This window comes from Simochromis diagramma, unplaced genomic scaffold (assembly GCF_900408965.1).
Source record: "Simochromis diagramma unplaced genomic scaffold, fSimDia1.1 OVJJ01000334.1, whole genome shotgun sequence".
Classification (NCBI taxonomy): domain Eukaryota; kingdom Metazoa; phylum Chordata; class Actinopteri; order Cichliformes; family Cichlidae; genus Simochromis; species Simochromis diagramma.
In genome coordinates this window covers 185475-201898 of record NW_024386764.1, presented here as the reverse complement: position 1 = coordinate 201898, position 16424 = coordinate 185475, and the positions used below count along the sequence as shown (strand labels likewise).

General features: G+C 42.9%; 1 long non-coding RNA gene across 1 annotated transcript; it reads left to right on the top strand.

Annotated features, from left to right (window-relative positions):
* The first annotated feature begins 9420 nt into the window (after window positions 1-9420).
* Window positions 9421-15903, top strand: LOC120732525. The gene is made up of 3 exons (XR_005695599.1): window positions 9421-9997; window positions 14284-14457; window positions 15102-15903. It is a non-coding gene; the product is annotated as an uncharacterized LOC120732525 (long non-coding RNA).
* The last annotated feature ends 521 nt before the right edge of the window (window positions 15904-16424 follow it).

Genomic DNA, 16424 nt, shown 5'->3' with positions numbered 1-16424 from the left:
GCTGACAACTGCTCCGTTCCGTAGTCGGTATCCGTAGCCAGTCTTGTTAATGATCTCACTGAGGGGGTTCAGGCCTATGCAGAACAGCAGTGGGGACAGAGCATCTCCTTGGTAGATCCCGCACTTGATGGTGACTTGTGCTATGGGCTTGGAGTTGGCCTCTAGTGTTGTGCGCCACATCCCCATTGAGTTCCTGATGAAGGCTCTTAGGGTCCCATTGATCTTGTACAATTCTAGGCATTCCAGTATCCAGCTGTGGGGCATTGAGTCATAGGCCTTCTTGTAATCAATCCAGGCAGTGCACAGGTTGGTCAGTCTGGTCTTGCAGTCTCGGCTGACTGTTCTGTCTACCAGTAGCTGGTGTTTTGCGCCTCTGGTATTCTTGCCAATTCCTTTCTGTGTCCCACTCATGTATTGACCCATGTGCCTGTTCATCTTAGCCGATATGATGCCTGACAGGAGCTTCCATGTAGTACTGAGGCAGGTTATTGGTCGGTAGTTGGAGGGGACCGGTCCCTTCTTGGGGTCCAGGACCGTCCGACCTTCGGTTAGCCATTCCGGGTGTCTCTCGTTAACTAGCAGCTGGTTCATTTGTGCTGCCAGACGCTCGTGGAGTGCAGTCAGCTTCTTTAGCCAGTAGGCGTGAACCATGTCGGGCCCTGGTGCTGTCCAACTCTTCATACTGGAGACCCTTTCTTGGATATCTGCCACTGTGATGGTTACTGGACCCTGTTCAGGGAGGTCGCTGTGGTCTGCCCTCAGATCCACTAACCACTGAGCATTGCCGTTATGGGTTGCGTCCTTCTCCCATATGCTCTTCCAGTATTGCTCGGTCTCCAGCCTTGGTGGTGCTGTTCTCTTATTATTATTGTTCCCTTGCCACTGAGAGTACACCTTTGCTGGTTCTGTGGAGAATAGCTGGTTTATTCTCCTGCCTTCTATCTCTCTGGTGTACCTTCTCAAGCGGCTGGCCAAGGCTGTGAGTCTTTGCTTGGCAGTTTCCAAGGCCTCGGGTATGGACAGCTTGCTGTATTTCTTATGCACCTTCTTTGTCGCACCTTTCTGCACCTCCGTTAGTTGGCTAACCTCCCTCCGTGCTACTTTGATCTTGCCCTCTAGCCTCCTTCTCCATGGAGGGTACTGCCCCTTGTGGCTGTTCAACTTGTAGCCAAGCATCTCACTGATCACTGCTGCCGTATTGTAGATCAGCTTGTTAGTGTCGGTAATCGTGGTTGTAGGTATTGTCCGTAGTGCTGCATTAACATCATCTAGCAGACCTTCTGAGGGTACTTCACGTAATCTTGGGAACCGGCTGCGGGGGATCCAGGTTTCAAGCTTGGCCATGATCCTATCTTTCAGGTCAGTTCCTCTCGCACTCAGCGATCCTTCTCCTAATAATCTGACAATACGATAATATTGGCCATATTATATTTACATTACCACAGTGAGATGACTTTAGTCTCATGAACAACATTAACTAATTGTTATTTACTAACTAATCTTAAATGACTGTTCAGCACAGAAATGAAGCCCAACAATCATGTTTTACAGTCCCGTGGTCTCAGCCTCAGATACTCAACTAATCAAAGTGATGTCATGACAAAAATGAATGACCAACAAAACATTTTTCTCCTTCATTTCTGTCAAACAAAGCTGTATGTAACGTGTCTCGCGGTTAGTATCATGGTTGCTAGGCAACCTGAACAGCGCGACGAAGTGTATACCGTCCCATTTCACAAGCCTCTCACTTCCGCACTTCTCGTACTTATAGTACGCACCGTATGTAGTATGCGTAGTGCGCGTACTTCAAGCGTGCAGACCCTGAATTGGGACACAGCCTGTGTCATGTTGTGTTCACTCCTGCCCTGTCTCATTACGATTATCTGTGTCAGCTGTGTTCCCCGTGTGCTCCCACTTCCCTCGTTAAACCTCTGTGTATTTATGTCTGCGTCTCCCTCTGCTCGGTGTCGCATTCTCTCTCATTCATGGCTGTGTGTTTCTCTGTGTGCTAGTGTGTTGTTTCCCAGTGTAGTTTCTTATCAGTTTGTTTTGCCGTTTCCCTCCAGCAATAAAAGCTGTGTTTTGAGTTCATTCCTGCCTCTGTGAGCTTGCGTTTGGGTCCACTTCCTGCCTGCCACACAGCCGAATCATGACATAAATGAATATCAATGGTACTGAAAGTATGTGTAGATAATGTTACATCTGTGAGATGATTTTGAATTTTTCTCTAAAGGTTAAAATTTTATTTGTGAAGAAGTTCATGAAGTCATTACTAGTTAGCGTTAAAGGGATGGTTGGCTCAACAGAGCTCTGACTGTTTGTCAGCCTGGCTACAGAGCTGAAGAGAAACCTGGGGTTGTTCTTATTTTCTTCAATCAGTGATGAATAGTAAGATGTTCTGGCTTTGTGGAGGGCTTTCTTATAAAGCAGCAAACTATTTCTCCAGGCTAAATGATGATCTTCTAAATTTGTGACACGCCATTTCCTCTCCAGCTTACGAGTCATCTGCTTTAGGCTACGTGTTTGAGAATTATACCACGGAGTCAGGTACTTCTGATTTGAGGCCTTATTTTTCACAGGAGCTACAGTATCCAGAGTCGTACGTAGTGAGGAGGCAAAATTATTAACAAGATAACTGATCTCTGTTGGAGTAGCATTCAGGTAGCTGCTCATTGTGAGTTTGAATCTGCTCCATTAATATAACTACAACCTAAAATCCAGCCTTTCACAGAAAGCTCTTTACTCTTGAGACGTTGTCAGAATTTAAACTGTGTGTTTTTCTTCTATATTTTGCTATTGATCAACTATTTTGCTGCCATCCCATGTACAATATTTTGGTCTCAGTGGAATTACCATCCCCACCCTAAATGACCATAGCCCCTCCACCATTATTTATTTATTATATTATATAACTGCCCTTGTATACAGCCCCACAATGTTTCTGTTTCAATGTTTCTACACATACACCATGTATATAGTTTACTCACATATATGTATAGATACATATTGCTTTTTTCCCTCATTGTATATTGTTTTCTTTACTTTTGCACCTTTGTGTTCCAGCTAACTAATTTTCCTGTGCAAGAAACCGCACAATGATGATAAAAGGTCTAAGGTCTAAAAATAATCAGTCTTTTCTTATTCGGCCCCTCACAGTTGTTCACTTTAACCAGAAAATGCTTGACTCTAAAGTTGCTACGAAGTTTTGAGTAACTTGTCAGGAAGCAGTAAATAAATCACAGGGAAACACATCAGTCAAATTTAGGACATGTGGGGAGTTAAGAAATGTTACCAGACTTCACTCATATTGAAGAGTGAGTGATCAGTGGTTCATATTTAATGTGTGCAGATTTCTGAGTGTGATGCATGTTTATGTCTCCTTCCTGTAGAGGAGAAGCTTGGGAAAATGCGGACAGAGTTTGTGTCGAGGGTGTCAAAAGAAATCCTCATACAGCTCCTCGAGGCCCTGGTTGCAGAAGGTGTGTTTAATGATTTGGAGAAAGAGAGCATTATGGAGAAGAACCGGGTTACAGCAGATAAGGCACGCTGTATCATTGACGCAGTGAAGAAGAAAGGAGACAAAGCCAGCGGCATAATGATCAGACATCTTCAGACCAGAGATCCAACTCTCTCCTCTCAGCTGGGTTTATGCTCCGGTCCATCAGCTAAGCACGGTGAGGTTGATGGCATCTTCTCAATAATCAATCAATAATCTTCTATTAGAGGGATAAGAGCATGCTGCAGTGGTTCGTATCATATCTATCTAATAGACTCCAGTTTGTGCATGTAAATGGAGAGTCCTCTTCACACACTGAAGTTAATTATGGAGTTCCACAGGGTTCAGTGCTAGGACCAATTCTGTTTACATTATACATGCTTCCCTTATGCACCATCATTAGAAGACATAGCATACATTTACACTGCTATGCAGATGACACCCAACTCTATCTGTCCATGAAGCCAGATAACACACACCGATTAGTTAAACTGCAGGAATTTCTTAAAGACATAAAGACCTGGATGGCCGCTAACTTTCTGCTTCTTAATTCAGATAAAACTGAGGTTATTGTACTTGGCCTTGAAAATCTTAGAAATATGGTATCTAAGCAGATTCTTACTCTGGATGGCATTACCTCAGCCTCCAGTAACACTGTGAGGAACCTTTGAGTCATTTTTGACCAAGACATGTCCTTCAACACACATATTAAACAAATTTGTAATGTATTTGCAACTATTGAAGCTTCGGGACCTTCGGGCCAGGTAGTAATGCTTTTAATGTTTCTGGCCATTGACAGAAACATTAAAACATTAAACCTCTCTTCTTTTATTCATTTAGAGGCTCTTCAGAAGTTCCAGTGTGTGTTTTGGGGGATCGCTAAAGCAGGAAACCCAACCCTTCTGAATCAGATCTACACAGAGCTCTGCATCACAGAGGGAGGGACTGCAGAGGTCAATGATGAACATGAGGTCAGACAGATTGAAACAGCATCCAGGAAACCAGACAGACCAGAAACAACAATCAGACAAGAAGACATCTTTAAAGCCTCACCTGGAAGAGATGAACCAATCAGAACTGTGCTGACAAAGGGAGTGGCTGGCATTGGGAAAACAGTCTTATCACAGAAATACACCCTGGACTGGGCTGAAGACAAAGCCAACCAGGACATCCAGTTCGTATTTCCATTCACTTTCAGAGAGTTGAATGTGCTGAAAGAGGAAAAGTTCAGCTTGGTGGGACTTGTTCATCACTTCTTTACTGAAACCAAAGAAGCAGGAATCTGCAGCTTTGAAGACTTCCAGGTTGTGTTCATCTTTGATGGTCTGGATGAGTGTCGACTTCCTCTGGACTTCCACAAAACTACAATCCTAACTGACCCTAGAAAGTCCACCTCAGTGGATGTGCTGCTGATAAACCTCATCAGGGGGAAACTGCTTCCCTCTGCTCGCCTCTGGATAACCACACGACCTGCAGCAGCCAATCACATCCCTCCTGTCTGTGTTGGCATGGTGACAGAGGTCAGAGGGTTCACTGACCCACAGAAGGAGGAGTACTTCAGGAAGAGATTCAGAGATGAGGAGCAGGCCAGCAGGATCATCTCCCACATCAAGACATCACGTAGCCTCCACATCATGTGCCACATCCCAGTCTTCTGCTGGATCACTGCTACAGTTCTGGAGGATGTGCTGAAAACCAGAGGGGGAGAACATCTGCCCAAGACCCTGACTGAGATGTACATCCACTTCCTGGTGGTTCAGGCCAAAGTGAAGAAGGTCAAGTATGATGGAGGAGCTGAGACAGATCCACACTGGAGTCCAGAGAGCAGGAAGATGATGGAGTCTCTGGGAAAACTGGCTTTTGAACAGCTGCAGAAAGGAAACCTGATCTTCTATGAATCAGACCTGACAGAGTGTGGCATCGATATCAGAGCAGCCTCAGTGTACTCAGGAGTGTTCACACAGATCTTTAAAGAGGAGAGAGGACTGTACCAGGACAAGGTGTTCTGCTTCATCCATCTGAGTGTTCAGGAGTTTCTGGCTGCTCTTCATGTCCATCTGACCTTCATCAACTCTGGACTCAATCTGCTGGAAGAAACAACCTCCTAGTGGTTTAAATTATTTAACACACCAAAACTTCAATCTCTCCACCAGACTGCTGCGAACAAGGCCTTACAGAGTCCAAATGGACACCTGGACTTGTTCCTCCGCTTCCTCCTGGGTCTTTCACTGCAAACCAGTCAGACTGTCTTACGAGGTCTGCTGACGCAGACAGGAAGTATCTCAGGGACCAATCAGGAAACAGTCCAGTACATCAAGGAGAAGCTCAGTGAGAATCTGTCTGCAGAGAAAAGCATCAATCTGCTCCACTGTCTGAATGAACTGAATGATCGATCTCTAGTGGAGGAGATCCAACAGTCCCTGAGATCAGGAAGTCTCTCCACAGATGAACTGTCTCCTGCTCAGTGGTCAGCTCTGGTCTTCATCTTACTGTCATCAGAAAAAGATCTGGATGTGTTTGACCTGAAGAAATACTCTGCTTCAGAGGAGGCTCTTCTGAGGCTGCTGCCAGTGGTCAAAGCCTCCAACAAAGCTCTGTAAGCAAGGACATACTTCTCATTTTATTTTTAAAATACAGTCATTGAGTTTTGTTTAAATTGCTGGTCCATAGCTGCTGCTGATAACATGTTTTAGCTTATAATTTATTTGAGGTATTGTGGGATACGAATGATGAGCTTGATCACATTCTTCACACCTTTATTACCAGTTGTTGTACCTTATACTTTCACGGCTGCAGCTTTCCAGCCCCCAGCCAAACACACACCAATAACAACAGTATGGACCCAGTTCAATCCGTTTTAAGCCGATAAGGGGTGATTGCGGATGCCGCTCGGTCTGCCGTTTGTCCCACAGCGATGATGAAGCTGATCTGGTGGCCACTGTGTGGACCGGAGGATGCCTGTGTGGCAAGTGGAGGTGGTGCAGCAGTCACGGCATGATCCGAGGCTCCCAGGCGGCTTGGCAGGCAGCCGTTACGCAAGACCACACAGAGCCCCAGGTGGAAGGAAGGCTGGTCTAGACAGCACGCCAACCTCAGGCTTGGCAGGGTCCTCGCGCACCCCGACATCTAGCCCCGGCTGGGAAGGGCTCTTGTGTGCTCTGACCTTCGGAACCTGCTGAGCAGGTCCCTCACGTGCTCCGACCTCAGCTGCCCTCTTCCGGGGAACAGGCACTTGTGTAGGCATCTGCCGGGCACCAGCCGCTTCCACCCGCGGAGTGGGTAAGAAGCTTTAGTCAGAAGCTGCTGCAGAGCAGGGCCAAACATTCCTACTGGCCAACTGCTATAACTATAAATCCTATAGTATAACCCATCAAATTAACCTAAATATTTCCTGACTACAGAAGTTTTCCACCTGAGTTGGCATCAAGCTCATCTCTTTAATAGATCACGGGGGCAGCACCCTAAGCAAAGAAACCCATTCCTCCCTCTCCCCAGCCACCTCTTCCAGCTTGTCCGGGGGAACACCAAGGCGTTACCCAGTGTGTCCTGGGTTGCCCAACAACTTATCGGGAGATATCTTTGTCAGATACACGAACCACCACAACTGGCTCCTTTCCATGTGGAGGAGCAGTGGCTCTACTCTGAGCCCCTCCCGGTTGGCTGAACCTCTCACGCTATCTCTAACGGTAAGGTCAGCCACCCTTCAGAGGAAGTTCATTTCTGCCGTTTCTATCCGCACTCTCATTCTTTCAGTCACTACCCACAGCTCGTGACCACAGGTGAGGGTAGGGATGTAGATCCCCTCTGCAAATCACTACCTTATTGTGGTGGAGTTTGTCTGTCCCAGGGATCCCAGGAGCTATTTTTTCTGGGGGCTTCTGCCCCTGGTAGGGTCTCCCATGGCAAATTGGTTGTAGGTAGGTGAGGAACAAAGAGCGATTCAGAAGACCCCTATGAGTAGAACACTGGTGGTGGTCAGAGGGCCCGGTGGCGCCAGTGTCTGGCAGCCTCGCCTCTGTCAGTGCGCCCCAGGGCAGCTGTGGCTACAATGTAGCTGCCATCACCAGTGTGTGAATGGGTGAATGACTGAATGTAGTGTGAAGCGCTTTGGGGTCCTTAGGGACTAGAAAAGCGCTATACAAATGCAGGCCATTTACCATTTACCAAGAGAACAGTTCACCCTGCCAAGCATCAGGTGGGCGGGCCTTAGTCCATGGGGCCTGGCCCTGCACAGCCCAAAAAAGGGCCCATGGGCCCTTTTTTGGGCTGTGCAAGGAACCTGCTGCCCACCACCCGCAGGTGCCGTAGGGGTCGGGTGCATTGTGTGCCGGGTGGCGGGCTGGAGCAGAGGCCCTGGTGGATCAATCATCAGCTACCAAAACTGGCAGTTGGAACATGGAATATCACCTCTCTGGTGGGGAAGGAGCCTGAGTTAGGCATGGGGTTGAGAGGTACCGGCTAGATATAGTTGGGCTCATCTCAACGCATGGCTTGGGCTCTGGAACCAGTCTCCTGGAGAGGGGCTGGACTCAGTTGCCCCTGTACTAGATAACTCTATAGATATTAGAATTATGATAGTGACCAGCAGTACTGAATGCCTGTGACTGTAGAAAACATGGACGACGCGACAGCTCCCCCAAAATGAAGCTAAAATGTCTCTATTGCCCCTTGGTGTCTGGCTGCAGGGCTGCAGTATAGGTCATAAACTCCGCCTACTCCATGTTAGCGGATGGGATTGGGGACAGACAAAAATAAATTAATTCTCATCAGATACATTTTTTCCAAAGATTCTTTCTTTTGTTATCAATAGTTCTTATCACGCTGATTTATGTCCAAGGGGTCTCCTTTCCCATAAGTTTGATTCTATCGCGGTGATGTTAAATTGGCGTGTAACTTCATCATAACAGTTTTGACTGGCAGCTGCAGTCACGGAGAAACTTGCGTATCTCTGTTCAGGAATAGCAGATAGAGTGTAGGCTCTGAGAGAAGGGCCTGAGTTTTTGTTACGAAAACACGAACGACTGTTTTAACCTGACAGCCTGAGGTGTTCTTCAGTAAACTGGACTACCCGACAGAAGGACTCGAGGCCCCACTGCACCTTTTTGGTAAGTTAAACGTGTTTGTAAGCTAATCCATAATTACCGTCCTTAGCTCGGTCCTGAGACCTAGCTAGCTAACATGAGCACTCGGCTGTTGAGGAAACTTGTTTTGTAAAGTTCGTTTATCTAATCCTTGCAGGTGAATGAATTTATCCTGGATAAAAAAAAATCAAGAGAAACGCCCCGGGCTGCTCAGTCATTAATTACCGTTACTGTACTTTTATTACAAGTATTATACTGTAAAAGTGACAGGCTGCACTCTGCTTCAGCTCCTGTGCAGAGCTGATTATCAAATATGTGCAAACAACAGTTTTCAGTCTCTTGCCACATCTGTAAAGACAATAAATACCAAATTTTTAAAAAAGCTTGTACTTCAGTCACTCCTCATTAATCAGTATTTATGGATTAAACTGTAGAACTGAAAATGTAAGAGAAGAACTTCAGATCCTGAGTGTGTGAGGACAGAGAAGGACCAGCTTTATTTCAGATTTGAGAGATAAACTTTATATTTCAGTTTGTGATGGTTCTGTTCTCTTTGTGATTACAGGAGCTGCCCTCAGATTCAGACCTCAGCACCACCCAGTGACAGCAGACAGATCATCCAACATGTTCACATGTTAACTGCAAAATGAACTGATGAAAACAGTGCAAAGGTTAAAGTACCACATGTGCTGTAGTGAAAGCTGCAGCTGTTTTATTGATAAAGTTAAAGACAAAAAAACAAAAGGATTAATCACCCATGTAACTGTGTCACTATATATCAGCATTAACAGGACCTCAGTTTGGTGTTTCACAAAGCTGCTGATCTCAGACCTGCACAGCTTCCATCTTAAACACTTGATGTACTCAGCTGCATGAAGAGCACATTTTTCTGACACAATTAAATAAAACCTGATGAAGGTCAAAGGTTGTCACTTGTATTCGAACTACAACCTTGTGATCTGGAATTCTTTCACAGTTTTTTGCCGATAGTGTGTTATTTACCATAAAGTAATTCAAAGTTATTTATACCAGAGTAACTAGAGAGGATAATATATTTTTAAATATATTACTTTTTACAGGACTGAGTATAATATCTCTATGTAAAAGTCCAGAGCCTCTGGGGAGTATCCGAGTATTTATAACATTACACAAAGCAAAGGTCTCCATCACAGTGTTCATGAAATGCTCGGTGTATCCATCTCCTAGGAGGAGTACTGAAGATTTCCCTGTGAGGGAGCTGCTGGTGAAGATCATGAGTCCTGCTTGATCAATGCAATGAGCTTCAGTCTTCCTGGTGTTTCTTAAATGAAGCCTCTCTCAGTGGGTCAACAGAACTTCTGGAACAGGACAGCTGTGATGAAAGAAAGGGAAGAAGTTTATCCAAACCTCTGGACCCAGGAAACCCAGCTTAGTCTTCATGGTATCCCTCACTAGTTTCTCCCCAGGGTGAATGTAGCTGTTGATATAATATGGACTCTATTATTAAATGAAAAGAACAAATTAGACTAAACTACTGAAATGTTCTGCTGCTGTTTTTAAAGTTTCCATGTTACCAGGCAGTAGAGGGCTCTGAACATTTAAACAGTTTTAGATCCATTACACTCAATCTTAAATGTTAAAATCTCAAAGGACGGCATTACATTTTTGATATTAACAGTAACTCTGGGCGTGGAGTGTGCAGCTGATCTCATCGCTATCTAAAAATGGATAACAAAACCTAAGGAGTGCTGAACAGTGTTGGTCAAGTTACTTGAAAAAGGTAATCAGTAACTAATTACTGATTACTTCCCCCAAAAAGTAATCCTGTTACTTTGCTGATTACTTATTTTCAAAAGTAATTAGTTACTTAGTTACTTTTTAAAACATGATTTATCCCCTAAATAGGTAATAAAGCAATAGATCTTTCAGCCCAATTCTATTTTTTCTGCATAATCCATCATATAAAATGTAATCAAATGAAAAAGTCTTTTTAAAACTACTTGATAGGTTTGTAGCATAAACCTATTCGCTGGAACGTTAAGGACAATTTACTACACAGCAAAAGCAAGACACAAGTAGGCAAAATTCTTTGTGTTACTCATGCATGAGGGAGAGAACCACGACAAGCGCCGTTCCTTCGCTTGACCCCAGTCGCTCTCGTCCGCTCCCCCATAACATTGTTCTTTTATTGAGCTCACATGAATATACATAGGTTCATTAACATAAGAGGTCTACATACACACCAAGAATACCTTGCCTGTGCGTTGTGTAAGTTTGTGTGTGTGCGTGTGTGTGTGCGTGTGGGGGGGGGGGGGGCGTCAAGATGTGACCCTGTGAAGACTCCCCAAAGCTGGTGCCAGGAGTCTAGCGGTCCATCTAAACAAAAGGCTCTTACACTCAAACAGATATACGTGTTTTTGCTATACCATATAATACCATATATCAGCAAGAGAAGATACGACCTCTCCAAGGAGGTGTGTGATCTATGCCAGAACACTCTGTAGAGGAGTGAACGCACCCCCTCTTCATGCTACACAGATATGTTACAGAACTCCTAGGATGAGACATTCTTTCAATCTACAAATGATTATATACTTCTAAGCATATATGAGTAAATATTTCTAAGCATAAATGACAATAAACAATACAAATCTAACACTAGTTTTATTAGTTTTAATCTTTTAACTTTATGCATCAAGCAAACATTACATTATATGCAACATTCTCTGACTGGAAGAAATTTGTTTAACATTTAAACCTATTTTCTGCACATTCCAGCACATAAAATAAAATAGTTTTTTGTGTTTACACTCACTCTTTCAAATCGATGCACGTAAAACACAGCAGAAAATTAATAAAATCAAAGACTCAGCGGTCCTGTTGCTCTGGGGGAGTGGGGCAGGCGGAGGTTTACCCTGGTGCAGGTGTGCCGCAGTGGTCAGTGGAAGGATACGGCAGTTTCTCTGTGAATTTCACATTCCTGTGGCAGCGTATTTGGTGCTTGCTCGGACGTTTAGGGTTTTTTTCGCTGTAAAAAGAAGTTTTCTTCCCACACAGTGAGCAGCGGACGCTAATGTTTTTGTCACTTTTTACAGAATCAAACTCAAAGTAAGGTCAGCACCTCCACGCTTTAAATGCTGCACGGTCATACACTCTCCCGCACTCATTATATTATCCATTTGTGATCTGCACGCAGCTGTTGCCACGAACGTTGCACTCGCTTACGTCACTGTCACGAGACACTCTCACAAAAAAATAACAGTTTTAGTAACACAGTAACGCAGCGTGCTTAGGAGAAAGTAACAGTAATCGTTACTTGTAACGGGTTACTTATAACGCGTTACTGCCCATCTCTGGTGCTGAATCATTCAATAATACAGACTATTAGAGTAATAGGTGTGTAGCATCACTAGCAACAAGCCCAGGGCCGGCCTGTGGCATAGGTCGCATAGGCAAATGCTAAGGGCGCCGTCCATCAGGGGGTGCCACGCCAGTGCCACAAATGTTTGGGGGGAAAAAAAAAAAAAAAAAAAAAAAGTTGGTACTATTATTTCTAAATACAAAAAATAATCCCACGTTAATTAAAATGCAAAGTAAAGCTTATTTAATAGAAATATTATTTGTTACAACATTACGCCCCCACCCCCCTCCCCGCACGGTGCGCCCCCTCCCTTCCCGTATCATGGTTCCTTTTGGACGTCACCACATCAAAAAATCAACACAAGATGTCAAAACGGCCAAAACTGTCAGGTGCCCAGGGAAGAAAAAAGAGAAAAGAAGAGGAGGAGAAACGAGAAAAAGACAGAGGTAGATAACGTTAGCCTACATGAAATTATTTGTCTGAATGTGATAGTAACCTAAATTTTTAGCATTAAGCTAATGTTACATGATTCGCTAATTGCTAATCAATAAATAGCTAGTTAACTGTTTTAACGTCAGTTAATATTGTGGAGGGGGCTAAATTGTTATGGAAAATAATAATGTAACGTTAGGTAATTACAGTACTCCCACCTTTCCCACCATTCCTCATTTGTATTCATCTTTTAAGCAGGTGTTTTTTGTTTACATTGTTATTGCCTTCTGGTTAGCTAACGTTTACCCTGCAGGTAATAGTCACTTTTCCACCCCTGTATATATTATAGTTGTAAGCCTAGTTGTTAAAGTGCACATCATTAATGTTAATTAACTCATTCACTGCCAGCCATTTTCAAATCAGGTAACTCCCCACTGCCATTGACGTCTAGACGTCAATGGCAGTGAATGAGTTAAGCAATATCACATGAGAGGGAATGCTGTTTTTTAATATGAGCACTGCTGTGATTCGGTCAAAGATAATCATAACATAACATTCTCATATGATATTATACTGTTACTTTGCATTCTGCTATTCAGCATTTCACTGTAATGATGACAATAAATTGAATCTAATCTAATTTGCATATCAGCTAACATCATACATATATCTCTTTGGTTTTTCATTTATATTATATCATTTCATTTTATTCCTGGAATCATATGTTTTTATTATTAGACTTTAATACTCAGTGGTGTCACATACTCCTCTCTTCAGATGCACTGTTGAAGTTTCTAAATCCCACCCCTGGGCCATCTACCACATCTACCGCTGCTGCCTCCACTTCAGCAGCACAACCCACCAGTGATGCAGCATCAGCAGCACAACCCAGCCATGATGCAGCAGCATCAAGCGGTCTTCCTGTTGCCGTCCACCTCAGCAGCACAACCCACCAGTTTTGCAGCAGCATCAAGCGGTCTTCCTGTTGCCTTATTTATATTCTATTTTTAATTTATTTTATCCAACTTGTTGACACGTTTTATTGTGTTTATGTATGTAAAATTTATTGTATTTCATATATTCATTTTTTATTTTTTGTATTCATTTATTTATTCATATATTTTTTTATCTTGTTAATTATTCTGATTGTGAATTTGCTTTCTTTAAGTAAAAAAAAAAAAAAAGAAGGTCAAAGACAAAGCTATTCGGTTTCTTTTGAGTACATACACTACACTGCTGATGTAGGGGGGCGCCACCTAAAATCTTGCCTAGGGCGCCAGATTGGTTAGGGCCGGGCCTGAACAAGCCCCCAACACATTGCGTATGCTAGCAGCTAATTTAGCAAACAACTTAACAACAGAGTGATTTTAGATATTTTAGAACATGATGAGATGATAAGCTGTGTGTCTTTTTCATAATAGTGACATGGTTGTAGTTACCTCAATTGAACGAGTCGTCAGTCGCGGTAAACCCATCAGCAAATAAACTGGGCGTGTTTGCGGTCACGCCCAGGGGGTGTGTGGGCGGGAGCGTTACACAGTTGCTCCACCTGAAGTCACTACTGCGCAGACTCTGCCTCCAAAAATGCAAGATGGCAGCCTCGGCAAGCGCGATATTTTGTCTTAATGTGAGGAGGTGCTGTAGCGTCGTCCATGTTTTCTACAGTCATTGGTGTCACTCCGTACTAGTATAAGTAAATCTAGTAGCTATTCACTGGTTTCCCTTTAGACTTAATAGAGGTCTAATTTAGTTTTCTGTTAGGAAATTTAACTTAAAGTGTTTTATTTGTCCCAGGGCAAAATCTCGGTTAATTATTTTTTTTAAATTAATTAATTAAAATCTGAACTGTGGTGCAAACTGAGATATTCATCTTGAAATCTAGATTCAACATTAAAATTATTTTTGTTTGATGAAAAATGTCATTGTTTCTTTAGCCTGAACAGGTGTAACCTCTCTGAGAGAAGCTGTGAAGCTCTGTCCATGGTTCTCAGCTCCCACTCCTGTAGTCTGAGAGAGCTGGACCTGAGCAACAATGACCTGCAGGATTCAGGCATGAAGCTTCTTTCTGCTGGACTGCAGACTCCACAGTGTATGTTGGAAATTCTCAGGTTAGGATTTTTTGACTGATGATTCAGAATTATATAAGCTGACAGCTTTTACATGTACCTTTAAAATGTGACAAATGGTGTTTGATTTGATATACAGGGAGTGCAGAATTATTAGGCAAGTTGTATTTTTGAGGAATAATTTTATTATTGAACAACAACCAGACTGTTTCATCAATAATATCATTAAGTGCACATTTAAATTTTTTAGCCAGACATAGCAATTATTTTATGATCATTATTGAGCAGTGAAATAGGTCCAAATTTCTATCAAAAGGATGTCTTTTTGAGGCTTGGGAATCAAAGTAATTAGTCCCTGAATCAAGGAAGGAGGGAGTTATCAATTAGGTCTCTTTCCTTTATAAAATCCATCATATAATTGCTACTTTCCTGACTTTTACTCGGCCATCTACCTATCATGTTATTGAGTGAATGATTCCAGTCCCCTCCTAATATAATCTTTAGATTAGCAAATTTACTCATTAAAGACTGATTTTTTTTCATTTACTATAAGTATTAGGTCAGTATTCTGTTTGTTATTGTAGCCGTAAATGTTTCCCAGTAAAAGGGTCTGATCATCAGCAAAATAAAATGTCCTTCCGGATCAGTTTCTGAAGATATATTTTTCCCTTAAACTTATGTTTCAGAATCAGTTCCCGCTGGATGGTTTGTGCCATGAGACATCCATAAATCTTCACCCCATTGGGATTTCCAGAAGCTAGCGTCCTTAGGTTCAGAATGGGATACTTGTATGAGACAAAAGTCAGTATTCAAACGTTTAGCATATAAAAACAGAGCCTTCCTTTTGGTATTGTCCCTTAGTCCTCGAGCATTAAAAGAATTAAAGGATAGAGATGAAATTTTGAAAAGTAAATTAACTTTTTACCCTGAGAAGAGTGTGTAAGCTTCAGAGAGAACAGAACTACTCTGTCTAAAAAGTGCTTCAAAAACGTTTTTAGCAACAACAGCTTACTATAAGTCTTTAGAACAATAAGGAAAAGAGACCTTGAGGCACATCCGCAAACAGGACTGAAAGGGATTTCAGTGAATTTCTTTTCTGTTCACGAAAGCACGGGCTCCAACGAAGTAGACAATTTTCCCCTCCTTATGTACTTTCTCCACCTGTGGCCATAAGTGGTTGCATCTCTCTCGGTCCTCAGGAGAGAGATCTTCTTTGAAATGGAGCTTCCTTGTCTTCAGGTAGTCAGATCCCTTCACCGCCTTTCAGGTGATGACTCGAAAGTGTCTCATGGTAAATTGCAAGATTATGGCACTGGGCAATGGCGCAGAAGAGGACTCACGTCGTTGTCCGATCCTGTGGACTGAATCAAGTACCTCCGGGAACTTTAAGCAGAAGTCAGCCTGTTTAAGGCTCTGATATCTATTCTGTATGACTTAAAGCAGTTATGACATGGTCTGATTTTCTCACCCAATAAAGGAATATTTCCTATAACAGTCTACTCTTCATTCTATCAGACACAGTTATCATAGCTCGTACATTTTCTTTTACACATATATGTAAGCATTGAGACAAATTTAGTAATGCCAACATATTAAAAGAACAATATTTGTCTCTCATATATAATACATCTATATATACACTGTCACAGATACTGGTCTTTGAGTGAAGGCATAAGGTGATAGGAAATATAATTAACTTCCAATTTTACAAGCCTCGCACTTCTGGCCTTAGCGGTCTTTGAGTACGGGGCCCTTGTGGACCGTTAAGGCTGCGTACTCTAAGGCTGCAGACCCTGAATCGAGATATAGCCAGTGTTCCTGCAGCTTCCTGAGTCAGGGTCAATAATCGTGATGTTCAGCCTGAACAGATCTGCAGCTGAAAAAAACCTTCCCTGTTTTACAGTTTCGATGGAAACTGAGCAGCTTATCCCGCACACATTTAAACAAGTTTTCTGCACTGTCACAGTAAAATAATTTCTACTGATAATATCAATAAAGACGAGGTAGAG